Genomic DNA, 14165 nt, shown 5'->3' with positions numbered 1-14165 from the left:
TGCATCATATAATTATAATACTTTTATTTATTTTCTTATATAATTTGATTATTTATCAATCGGGTTTGGTTTCCGAAAAATATTTGCCAGAGACGGTTATATAATAAACGGTTCTAAGATTAAAAAAATATGAAGGGGATCGTTGAAATTTTCCGCTATTTAGTATAATTACCAAAATATTCCTCACCCACGAACCGCGGACAATGTCAACAGTTGAGAATATTTTTTTTTTTGCAGTTACCTAGCAAACCACACAGCAAACTACATAAAAAACACATTACAAAGAACATAGAATCTTCCCCCTTGAAGTGAAGGAGATTTAACACACAAACGCAGCAAACACTCTATTGAATCGTACCCTTCTTCCTAATTACGGGTATATAATCGATCATTTTCCTTATCAATTTCAATCCTTTATTTTTTATTGTTGATATGATTTTATTTAAGCAAATTCATGAATATTTTCTTGATTAAACAGTAGTTTTGTTCGATTAACTCCCTCTCTTTTTTTGACAAATGCAGAAAATTTTCATTAAATTGAATATATTACAGTCGGGACAAACCCCCAACTGTCGATACAACCAGGTGATAAAACAAATATCATACTAAAATCAATTAGATGATTTGTTTTCTAATCGTTTAACACATAGAATTTAAAAATTCTTAAAGCTAAAAACGAAATCAAAGACATCCCAAGCGATCCAAATTGCACCGGCATGTCTGAAAATAGCAACATCGCATTTGACCATATCACGTAAAAATTATGGTTAGCCCAATGTTCAGAAACAACAATCGCATAAAATGAGATTGGAGAAGCGGCACCCCAACTATCTACATGCCGGACACCAGCTATAGACATGCCGAAGGCACCCCAACTATCTACATGCCGGATACCAGCTATAGACATGCCGAAAGTGTAAAGCCATAAAAGATGAACAATCTTTGGTTGTGAAAGGTGAGCTCTTACAATAATCACCACCATCCCAGATTCGATACAGGTTTTGCAGATCACCAAAAATATCAGCAACTTCGTCCTCAACAGATTCAATACCAGATTAACCCAAGCATGACTAAGCAAAAACATAACAAACACTCCAAAAGGAGAGACAAACACACACTCCAAAAGGAGAGACACACAAATACCCAAAAAAATTGGGTTTTATTAAAAAGAGATCAACGAAAATAAAAGAAAATGAAGGGATTGGGGCTTTCCACCGGAGAAAACCAGTGGAAGCCCCTCGATTTACTTGAAAATGGACAAACCCTAGAAAACCAGTGGAAGCCCCTCGATTTACTCCCTCTTAATTCAATAATACGTGTATGTGCATTTACTTTGATTCTTAAAATTTGTGCAGTGCTTTAGTTATATTCAAAAATTAGGGTTGATTTAGCGTTAATAGGTGTTTGTAATTACACGTATTTACGAGATGGCTATTTGTTATTATCTAGTTCGATTTTTTTGGAAATTAATTGGAAATTCGGTCCGAATTTATTATTAATTGGAAATTAATTAGTAATTAATTTTGAATTTATTATTATTTAATTTGAATTTTTCGGTGTTTTGATGGTATTTAAATTCGAAGTTATTGTTATTATTTAATTCAAAATTTTTGTTGTTTTGATTGTATTTTAATTCAAAATTATTGTTATTATTTATTGTTGAATACGTGGTGATTGAATTTTAATTATAATAGGTATGGCTAATTATGATGATTTCGGGAATATGTTGCCGAATCCGAATGTGCATAACATTATTTGGGATAACCGATATAATGTTAGTGAGGATGTTTGGGACGATGTAGGGAGAGAGGAGTTGGATAGCTACTCCGGAAATAAGTCGTTGAAGGATTGGAATTTAAGAAGATCACAGAGTGATTTATTACACATGCTCGGGTTTGGGATATTTGCAGACACTCGTGTTGTCTTGGCTACTGATACTAAGTTGATATCGGCTTTGGTAGAGCGTTGGAGACCGGAGACCAACACTTTCTTTACGAGATATGGGGAGATGACTGTTATGTTGGAGGATGTGGGCTTCATTCTGGGTTGCTTGTTCAGAGGGATGCATTAACATGTGGGGTGATAGAGAACAAGGCTCGATATTTTGTTGATAAATGGTTTGAGCCTTTGACCGATGAGGATGTTGAGGAGGCTTTGTATCAGAATAATATCAAGCTATCTTGGTTGTTTGACAGATATGGTAGAAAGAAATCCGAGGAAGAATAATATGTTGGCCACAGTTGTACATACGAAGGCGTATTTGCTATTCGTGATGGGTTGTATCCTCTTCCCTACGAACAACAGGTCTTTTGTTCATTTTTGGTACATCCACCCTCTGATTAATCTGCGGGAGATTCCTTATTATGGTTGGGGTGCAGGTGTGTTAGCTCACGTATACAAGGGATTGAAGAATATTGCGAAGAAGGGTAGTAAGACCATTGCTTGTTGTGCATGGTTATTACAGGTTTGGTCTTATAAGAGATTTCCTCGCATTGGCGTGCCTGTACGGTCCCCCGGTCATGAGGATTATCCGGTTGCTGATGGATGGGCCTATTCTACTCATTAGGGTATTACAAAGAAACGCAGAAAGGCAGGTCCTCACCATAGTTTACCATTTTATAGAGGTGAGTTTGATGGTGTTGTTGATGATGAGGTGGTTTGGAGGCCATATGCTAGATTCGAGGAGGTTATGGAAAGTGAGATGATAAAGGCAGAGTTAACTGGGTGTTAGATATATTTGATAATGTCATGTCTAATATGATTTGTGTTTAGTTTTCAGATCTTACTTAAACAAGACAAATCAGTACTTAACTGGAAATCAGCACTTATACTGAAGTCAGAACTTAGGTTGTCAGAACTTAAGTTATCAGGAGATATTTATCAGGAGATAATATCAGGACTTAAGAAGACTTTCAGATAAGGAAGGCGACTGATTGAAAGGAAAGAAGATCAAGACAAATGCAAGAAGAGATATGCATGAAGAAGGAATTCTATGAAGAATAGAATACTTGGAAGAAAAGATATCTGATTGATATATTTTAGGAAGCAGAATTATATTCCATATCAATTAGCGATTATCTTGTAACTGTGTAGTATATAAACACAAACATAGGGTTTACACTATAAGTGTTATCATTATCGAGAATAATATTCATTGTAACCCTAGCAGCTCTCGTGATATTTTGTTCATCACTGAGAGATGACAGTTCTACATTATAACAGAGTTTAATAAAGTTTGTTTTCTGTTACTTGTGTTCTTTGAATTCGATTTGATTGTGCTATACACTGTATTCAACCCCCCATTCTACAGTGTATGTGACCTAACAAGTGGTATCAGAGCCTATATGTTAACACACAAACAGTTTAAGATCCAAAAACAATCATGTCTGAAGCAGAAACTCCAACCAAGCCCACCAAAACTGAAGAACCTCCAAAGACTCAAATCCATAGTCGATATGAGGCTATTAGAGTTCCCATACTGAAACCATCTGAATACCCCATATGGAAGGTGAAGATGACTATGTTTTTGGAAGCTACAGATCCAGAATATCTTGACAGAATCAATGAAGGACCTCACAAGCCAACCAAACTCGCTGTTGCAGTTGCAGGTGAAGCATCAAAGTCTGTACCAAAGGAGAAGAGTGACTACACTGCTGAAGATATCGCATCAGTTGCTAAGGATGTTAAGGTACGACACTTGCTGCATAGTGCCATTGATAATGTAATGTCAAACAGGGTAATTAACTGCAAGACTGCAAAGGAGATATGGGATGCCTTGGAGACAAGATGCCAGGAAACTGATTTGATTAAGAAGAACAGGAAGACTATACTCACTCAAGAGTATGAACACTTTGACTCAAAGCCTAATGAGTCATTGACTAATTTATATGACAGATTCGTCAAACTCTTGAATGATTTGTCACTAGTTGATAAAGAGTATGATCTTGAAGATTCAAACCTTAAATTCCTGTTAGCTCTTCTTGAAAGTTGGGATTTGAAGGCCACAATTATAAGAGACAACTATAATCTTGAAGAAACAACTCTTGATGAAATTTATGGGATGCTCAAGACTCATGAACTTGAAATGGAACAAAGAAGCAAGAGGAAAGTAGGAAAGTCAAGGACAGTTGCTCTTAAGGCTGAGGAAGAATCCCCCAAAGCAGCTACCTCAAGGAAAGGCAAGGGAAAATCGCTCATCACAAAGTCTGATACTGAGTCATCAAGTTCTGATAGTGATGATGACTCAGAAACTGAAAGCTTGCCTGAGATGGATGCTGATGAAGAGATGATGAAGCTGTGTGCTCTTATGGTGAAAGGAATCACAAGGATTGCATACAGAAAATTCAGGAAGGGAAAGAAGTTTTCCAGGAAAGGTGCAAGTTCTAATAAGAAGAGTTTCAGAAAATCTGAAGGCAAAGGAGGGAAGTCTGACATAGGAGATTACACAAATGTCAAATGCTACAACAATTGTGAGAAATGCCACATATCTCTTGATTGCAAGAAAGTGAAGAGTGACAAAGGCAAGGCTCTTGTCATAAAGAAGAAAAGCTGGACAGACACTTCAGATTCTGAAAGTGAGGAGAACTATGCCCTGATGGCAAATGCTGATAGCAGTTCTGAAGCTGCTGAGTTAAAGGTACCTCAAACTACTTATGCCTTTCATACTGATGATATTAATGAGTTGAAAAGATATCTTAAAACCATTTTCATTAGTTATAGAGATCAAACTTTAACATGTGAAATCTTGCTTGTAAAAAGAGGAACGATTATTTAGAAAAAGAGTTAGTCATGTTCCATCAAACTCAGAAAGATAGAGATGATGTTTTCTATGTTAGGGATGAAGTACTTAAAATGAATGAATCTCTAAAAACTGAGTTAGAAAAGGAAAAAGAGATTATCAGGACTTGGACTAACTCTAGCAGAACAACTCAGAATTTGTTAAGTAGTGGAAACTGGAAAGAGGGCTTAGGTTGTAACACCCCCAAATCCGGGCTCGGGGATCCGGGTTGTCACGAGTTCCATTTCCCTTAATAACACCCAATCTTAATAAACAATCAATTACTCTGTACTGTGACCCCATAATAAACACACACACCACAAGTTATAGTCTCAGAGATGAATATCCAAAAATAACACGAGTCATTTTATTCCAAAATTATACGCCATTACACCTTAAAAGGGTTTCTGAATAGATTTACATTTCTTTGCCATTATTACAATTGATAAAGATACATAAGTCTGGTACATCAAAAATTGAAAGCCTAGCCTATTGGTAGTTCCTACCTCTGCTACAGCGACATCAACGCCTATAGGAAACTGCGTAACGTTTCCTATCCGCTCGCGAATTGGGAGCTTGGTCCTGTTCATCTTTTCTATCTGTTGTTGTGTGATGAAAGAAGAAAGCAAGGGTGAGCAACAAGCCCACCAAAATAATATGTAGAATAATTAACAATATATGAGCATTCTCATAGTACTCGTGAAAGTCTTGGTCAAAAGAAATGAACCAAGTTTAATCTCTTATGCGACCAAGTCACAAAATATTCAGTATATATACATATATACTTTTCACAATCTTTGAAATTCTCTGACCTGTATAATATACACAGAGTTCCAGTTTATAACTGTATAAAAATATCGTTGCAAGGTGATCTCATATATCTAACCTTGTCTCAACGTTTTTCTGAAAATCTTTGCCATGCATAAGATAATCAATAACCAGATATAAGTTGAAAAGAGGAAGTTACAAAATACCCCAATATACTTATATCTTTCCCAAATACTACTTGAACTACCACCGTTCAAGTTATAATCAGTTTCAAAAGTTCATCACAATGATGAGACTACAAGATAAGACTTGAATAGATTCAATCTTTGAAATATCATTTGAAAGAAATGAAGTTACGAGATACTTTATTAAGTCCTGATATATATATATATACACCTATATATATATATTTCATACACTTCTTGAAAACCTCTGTTATGAAAATTATAAACAGAGTTGCAATATCCAATGAATTTGGAAAAGCAGAATTTTGGCATAAACCTGATATCTTGCTGATCAGGCAAAGATACCAATAAGTAACCTTTTCTACTAGTAGATGGATGAATCCCCCACCGGTCATCACCCTGGCCACATAAGGACCTTGTGCTGGACCGCCACCCGGCCTCTTACGCGTTGATGGACTGCCACCCAGCCACTTACACTTTGATAGACCGTACCCCGACCTGTCGCTTATGCCGACTCAATTAGATGGACTTACTTCCCGAACGTTGAGCAATTAATCAAATTGTTTTCTCAAAACAGCAACCACGTTGCGAATGTAAAATACACCACAGAGCCGGATCCCCCAGGTTTTGAGCGAGTATTTAAATCCCCTTCGAAAGGAGGATCTTAAATATAAAAAAATGAGTTTTGGGATCCGCCCTAACTTTTAGAAATCATTTTGAAGACTCGAAAACATTTTTAAGAATGTTTGGAGTACTGCTGATTTATTAAAATAAATCAGTCCCGATATATTAGAAATATCTGAATATTATTATTTAAATAATATTCTCATAAAGATAATCCTTATAAAAATAATCGAAGTAGAAGTTTTAAAACTCATACTTGAAATGGATATTAAATAACCAAAGATATACTTATATGAAAGTACTATCTTTATTTGAATAATCGAAAATAAGTTTGATTATCGAAATATTATTCTTTAATAAAATAAAGGATATTATTAAATAATAAGCGGAGTCATAATACCTCTAATGAATATTATGAATAATATTCATTAAATAAAATAAACGGAGTCTTAAGTCCTCCAATGAATATTCAAAATAATATTCATTAAATAAAGTAAGCGGAGTCATAAGTCCTCGAATGAATATTCATAATAATATTCATTAAATAAAATAAAGTTATCGAATAAACCTTATTCGATTAATAGTTTTGAAAACTATATCAATATATATATATATATTATACTCGGGAACATCGACTCCCGGTTTAGAAAAATGTTCACCTTTGGGTCCCCTATACTAAGGGTATACGCAACTACTGCTTATCTCTAGCATAGGTATTATGCAACTTATAAGCAATTGAATCAACAATTAGATATCAAGATTACGAAACAGACATGCATATATACCATATCACATGCTCCAATATATCGCAAGATTTGTTAATAACAATCATGCACTTATCACAAGATAATGCATATACATATATTTACATCACAACAACAGTATAACGGGTAGAAAACTTGCCTGAGCGACTGGGGGTTATAAATGGCTTGGGACGAGTCTGGTAACCTACAAACAACATATAAGTTGGAATTAAACCAAAGTCGCTTAAGAATCTAGACTTTAACTAATTAGACTCTAACGCTTGCTTTTGCGCTTAACGATTCACTTACGTCGCTCGAGTACCCTCGGCTCCACCATTTTTAATAAATTAATCATTAAGAATTTTAAAGCGATTCTTTCGCGAGTACCTTACCAACTGCCTAATCCACTTAACATAATTGTTTCATACCCCAATTAGTCATTTAAAGTCCTTAACTAACGTTTCAAAGTAAGGCGAGAGGTAATGGTTCGGTCGCGAAACGTCGTTACTTAAAACGGTCGTTTCTCCTAAACCGTACATCGGATTCAAACGAACCACATATCAAAACGAAGCTCGTAACATGAGCTATCTAATCATGGCAATGGTCAAAAACTAACAGTGAGTTCACGGGTCCTGATTGTTAAGAACAAAATAGTCTTAAAGTAAATCGGACATTACGACGACTATGTTTACGCGATTACCAAATTTTAAATTACTCCAATCAACCACAATCAACCACAAATCAACCCATAACCACCAATACTACCAAACTTCATCCAAACCTTACTAACTCAGTCCATAGCCTCATGATTTTCCAACTTATTCAATCTCAAACAAGAGCTACTAATTATACTTAAGGGTCATCAACCAACAACCAAGATTTATAAACCAAAATCATTATAATTCCATCCAAACTCTAAACATACAAGAATCATGCTCTCATGAACTATAACAAACAAAACCAAACCTAATACTCAAAGTAAAGTTAGGGTTTGGAGGGGTTATACCTTCCTTGGAGAGTGGAGAATCACTTAGGAAGCCTTAAATAACCACTAACTATCTTTACTAAGCTTGGATCTTGAAGAAAACATAAGAAAACACAAAGTTAGTTTCTTGAAAACACTATTCACCAAGAACTTTGATGAATTGATTAACTATGTTAAACATGGAATCTTGAGCTTAAACTTATGGCTCATCTTAGTTATGAATTATGGAAGCTAAAGAAACAAACCTCTTGAATTATGAAGGTGTGTAGCTTGATTTTTGAAATTTTCTCCTTTGCTTTTCATGGAAAAGCCGAGAGCAAAGAGTGGGGGAAGAAGAAAATGTTTTTGTTTTGGTTGCTTTTGATTTTTGTGTTTGTTTTGCTTGTTAATTAGGTTGTTACCATGGTAAATATTGTGTGGCTCACAATCATCCAACAACACACTTGCTTGGTCATGCTTATGTCACCATGTGATGTCACCCTCCCTCCTTTGTCCTCTTCTCAGTGATTTGATGACATCATCCCCACTAATCTCTTTGATTAGCTTTTAATTATTTGGCTAATGACCGCTGATCTGTTATACGGTTCGCTTAACTTTCGTTTTCGTTTATCGTTTGAGGGATCATACCCGGGATCTTATTACTTAGGTTTCCTTAACCTTTCTCAAAACATTATATTCCTTTTTATGATCCCCTCTTAAAATCCTTGAATTTAAATCCTATTTATCCTGTTACCTTATACTCACTTCTTTCTGTATCTGGTGGATTTTCAGGAAAAATCAAAGTGTTCGAATTTGGATTCTGACGATCTTTACATACACTTATATCCCATATAAAGTACTAATAAGATCTCAGAATAACAATAGAAGAACCCCAACATAGTGTGGCATGAATAGTTTTCTTATTCAGCAAAATCACTATTCATAAGGGTTTCAAAAATTCCAAAATTTGGGGTTATTACAGTCTCCCCTCCTTAAAAGGATTCCGTCCCGGAATCAGATAGAAAATGAATAGGGATACTCTCTTAACATTGCACTTTCTAACTCTCGAGTAAATTTTCCCACATTGTGGTTCTTCCATCAAACTCTGAATAGTTTGATAACCCTTCTCCTAAGCACTTGTTCCTTTTCACTCTATAACTGTTAGGTCCCAATTTGTTTGTAGAAGGGGGGGTTGAATGCAAATAATACCGTTTAATCGAATAAAATGCGGAATAAAAAGGTGAAACAAAATTTAAGTTAAATAAAACTTTTATTAAACTTGAAAGGTGTTACAACAACGGTATCGGTTACAAGGGATTAATCTCAAATCAATTATTACAAATCTAGAATAAATTCGACATGAACTTTTTCTATTTTTGCAATGAAAAGATCAAATGCTAAATGCGATTTGAGATTAAGTTCTAGGGATTTTAATCCGCTAGATTGTTACACAAGAACAAGATAAATAATTCTAGTGGTTTGGATTTAACTTTACAATCTAGAATTTTGATCTTGAATAAAGCAGATGAAAAATGAAATAATTTGCTTTTGTTTCTGCTGTGTTCTTGACTTGTGTGTTCTGTTTGATTGAATTGTTGAATGACTGCTTCTGTCGTTTTAATCAATCAACATAATGAAATGAACTGGAATGACAATCCCATAGCTGGTAGGACTTTCGGTGAGACTATCCTTTGAACTAGCAAGACAATCTCAACAGCTAGCAAGACTTTCGGTATGACAATCAAATGAACTAGCAAGACTATCAGAATGAACTAGCAAGACAATCCTCCTCCCAGTGTAACTTTCGGTGAGACTATTGAAAATGGCCTGGCATGACAATCGGTATGACAATCCTGATTGTCATGCTAGTTCATTTTCAATTGTCTTGCTGATTTAATGCAGATTTTAATCCAATTAAAATTCTGAAAAACCATAATATTAATTCAGAATTAATTAATCAATTAATTCAATTAATCAATAAATTAATCTTTGTAGATATAATTTATTTTCTTAATTAAATTATATGACTTAATTAATTAATAGAGAATTAATACTAATCTTGAGCAGCAACCATTCTTCTGAAAATCTTCTGAAAATCACTGTTAATTATGAATCAATTCCACCACTTCAATGTTGACACTCGATGTACTGTCTGGTTCATGAGTGACTAACTTCCGTGACGTTTCTTCAAGCCTTGACCTTGATACTCTTGATTGTTTTCAGACTAAATCCTTGTAATTAATTGATACCCTGACGAGATCTCTGTCACTTGATTAAATCCACAATCTTGATTTATATCACTGAGGCATGATCAATTTCTTGAACTTCTTCGAGTGAATTAATTCCTCAAGTCTGTAGATGAACCTTGTTTCTGAATCCTTTGACAGATATTACTTTGCGAGATCTCTTTGACGGTAGATCCACTATTTACTTATTACATTCTTATTTGAGTTGAGTTGAATCCTCGAATATACAAATAGGCTATGACATATGCCTTACAATAACCCTTCCTGGTTGCTCCATATAGGTTACGTCGGGTTGCATGTCTATGCGCTCATATGCCCCTATTTATCTGGCATCCGAATTACACTTCCTTAACATTGATACGTTGAACACGTTATGAACTTGCTACAGGTTCGGGGGTAGGGCTAGCTCGTATGCTAACTTCCCAATATGTTTAGTATATCCAAGGGTCCGACAAATTGTGGACTTAGCTTTCCTTTCTTTCCGAACCTCATCAATCCTTTCCAAGGGTTTCCAAGGGGATACCTTTAAAAACACTAGGTCCCCTACTTCCTATTCTTTGTCCTTTCGTGTCAAATCAACATACTTCTTATGTCCATCTTGGGCTACTACCAACCGTCCTCTGATTAGATCTATTATATCCTTGGTCCTTTGGACTGCTGCGGGTCCGAGCATCTTGCGCTCTACAACTTCATCCTAACATAAGGGAGATCGACATTGTCTTCCCTCAAGGATCTCATAAGGCGACAACTCGATAATGACATATGATCTATTGTCGTAAGAAAACTCAATCCGTGTTAAGTGATCATTCCAAATTCTTTCAAGTCTATTGTACAGACTCTCATCATAGCTTCTAGCATTAGAGCTTTTGCTTCTCAATACCCATTCTTTTCCAGTTCGTAATCGCTACTACCTTCCGTTCCTAATATTATACTGGTTATACTTTTGCTCGTTAGCATTCTATAACCTTTTAATAACCACGTCCACCTTAGTATCACGAATGTGTTTCCATTCCGAATACCACCATAACTTTACTACTCCTTTTTCAGCTGTTTCTATTTTCCAAAATTTGATCAATCATATAGAAGTAAAGGAATTTGTTGAGAGATCACTATGATCATGAACACTTGTTCTATTGCAGAGTTAGTACAAAAGGTGGCCAGCCTTTAGTACTTGACAAGCAATTAAATAACAGATGGTATCCTACTAGGCTTCTATCACACAGATAGATAGTCATTCGGAAATACCTCCCCTTCTGGAAGGGTTGTTCTTTTCAGCTTATATGAAATGAAAAGAAGAGAAAAGAACGAATTGAAGAGAATTGTGTATATGAGAAAAAAAATATACTGCCATAAAATATCTGGCTTGGAACCTACCTCTGAACTATAGAGGTTTGTCATAGGAGAACAAAACATATGTATATATATCAAGTATTATCGCATCGCATTTTACATGCTTAAATATTTACTATTCCATCCATCATTCTATGTACCCATGCTCTTCCTCGAACTTATACACAATCACCTTTGAAACTCCCTCGATATCGAAAATCGAATCTGGGATCTCATTCTAGACATCATCGTTACTAGAATTCTATGCTTGCATCGCAACCTTCCTCGTATAGTCATACGACCCTCTATTGATAAGGAGGAATAAATATTCAATAGGTAAATAGTCTACTTAATTAGTGTATTCAATGATAACTTATACATCACCACGACCCGATTAGTGGTACTCAATCTCAACATTCATTACAATACAACTCTCACAGTTGTCATTATCTCATTATTCATAGACTCATTGGAGTATTACTATGGCCCACCACTGACCTACTATAGTCATTTGCTTTCCATGAAGTCTTAATAGCTAACCATACGGAGTCCATACATATCGTATCGAATTCTTCTAAGGAGGTAACATGATCACCGTTCATGATTCATGAAGAACACTCCTGATCCTGACGTACATTCATGACATGAAGCACATAAAATTGCAGAAGAGTTTCAATGAAGGCAACGATAGCAGGTTAATACCATTCTTAATCGTATGTCTTTATTGGGAGACATGCATCTCAAAGGTTCATTTAGTCATTTCGTAACATTTCTGTAACATGGTCCTGGCTTATCTCAAGATAGTACCTTCTAAGATAGATAGCCCGCTCATGGCGATTATACGAATTAAACCTTTACCAAACTACTATTACAGTTGGGTATTGCACAGTCATCAGAAGGAATGTCAATCTTCCAAACCATAATACAACCTTCATAGCTTTAACCATCATCACTGTATTCCTTTGGTACAAGCCTATAATTATCCTCTTACCTTTAAAGTGTCGGCCACCTTTTTGGCCTTTCCTGATAGTAAAATTTCCTTACAGTCAATGTCATTTTAACCACCTCCAAATAAATTTTCTACCTCATTTCAATCACAGCTTATGTGAAGATGTTTTCCTTAAAATCTGATGAGTAAAAAAAAATATCACCATTTTTCCATAAGTTATTGCCTCAGTCTTTAGAGGTTAATCACTGTCACGACTGACTCTCAATCATACTTAGAACATCTTTTATCTTAAGTCCTAATTGCCCTGAACAATTTCGACCATTACTGGTTCGATCCATACTTTCTCGTGGTTTAACACGTGCCCCACTTGGCATCATTATAATTACGTCACATTTCCTTTATCAACATTTCTATTCTTGAGAATTTTGAATATTACCTTTCTCCTTGTAAAACCTCTAAGGTTATCCTTGAATCGTTCCTCCTGTATTCCCTAGATACAGGGCATATCAAGATACCATTTATTAATACCAGAATCATTGTCAATATACTTCTGAAAAAAATTTCTCCACTGATTCTTAAAGGTTGTTATTACCTTAATCCTTTCCAATTCATACTGTCAAAACTCATACTATCCCTATTAAGGGTGAAATGCCAACCTTTATGCATTCCCCTAGGATTCGTTTTCAGTTACCGATGTTCTATTATTAATTCCACCTTTAAAAAGGTACATGCATCCTTCCATGGATAAATCAAGTCATATATCCCTGATAAGGGTGTCTTATTCAATCATTCCCACCTCGATAGTATATGCCTAATTTCACAATAACATCTGTATTCAAAATGAGGTCAATCAATATGGCCTCCAAAAGATATCAACGGTTATCCGCTTTTCTTGCCTAATTTGGTAACGATAATAAGGATGTTCTGGAAGATATTGGTCGTGTTCAACGTGAACATCTTCTTAATAATTCCTTATTTACTTTTGTTGTTTATCTCAACAGTCACCTCAATGTTGGGATATCTTTCATACCTGACGTCTCCCTTTCTGGGTATTGAGCCACCGGTCTTACACTTCACATTCTTGAAGGTCACCTCCTTCATCCAATTTTCCTAATTTCTTACTTCCTTGTCTCCTCAATCTATCCGCGTCTCATTATTTATCCTTCGAATTATCTCAAGGTTTCCTCGAATCCTTCCAACTTACAGGGGATAAAATATATGTATCTCTTATGCCTTCAACCATTAATTTTAACTCAAGGTGAATCACCCTCATCCTGACGAATGCATACTTTTCTATTTCTATTGCTACGAGTCTTTAGGGTTTCCTCATACCCAACTCCCTTATCATACCTCAAACTCTATTGCCTTTATATTTCTTTCCACTTCAGTTTCTTTTTATTTTCCTTTCTCTTATCATTATTTCATGAACCAACACAACATAAGCATTGATTTCAAACATCCCGTCATTCTGGATTCGTGTCCTCAGAATGAATCTTGATAACTTTTATAACTTAGATTCATAATTCATCATACTTGTCTGCCTTTGTTCTGGCTCTAAAGCTTTTACACTATCTCCATAA

The sequence above is a fragment of the Apium graveolens genome, chromosome 7 (genome assembly GCF_009905375.1).
Source record: "Apium graveolens cultivar Ventura chromosome 7, ASM990537v1, whole genome shotgun sequence".
Taxonomy (NCBI): domain Eukaryota; kingdom Viridiplantae; phylum Streptophyta; class Magnoliopsida; order Apiales; family Apiaceae; genus Apium; species Apium graveolens.
Note: the sequence above shows the minus strand (reverse complement) of the source record.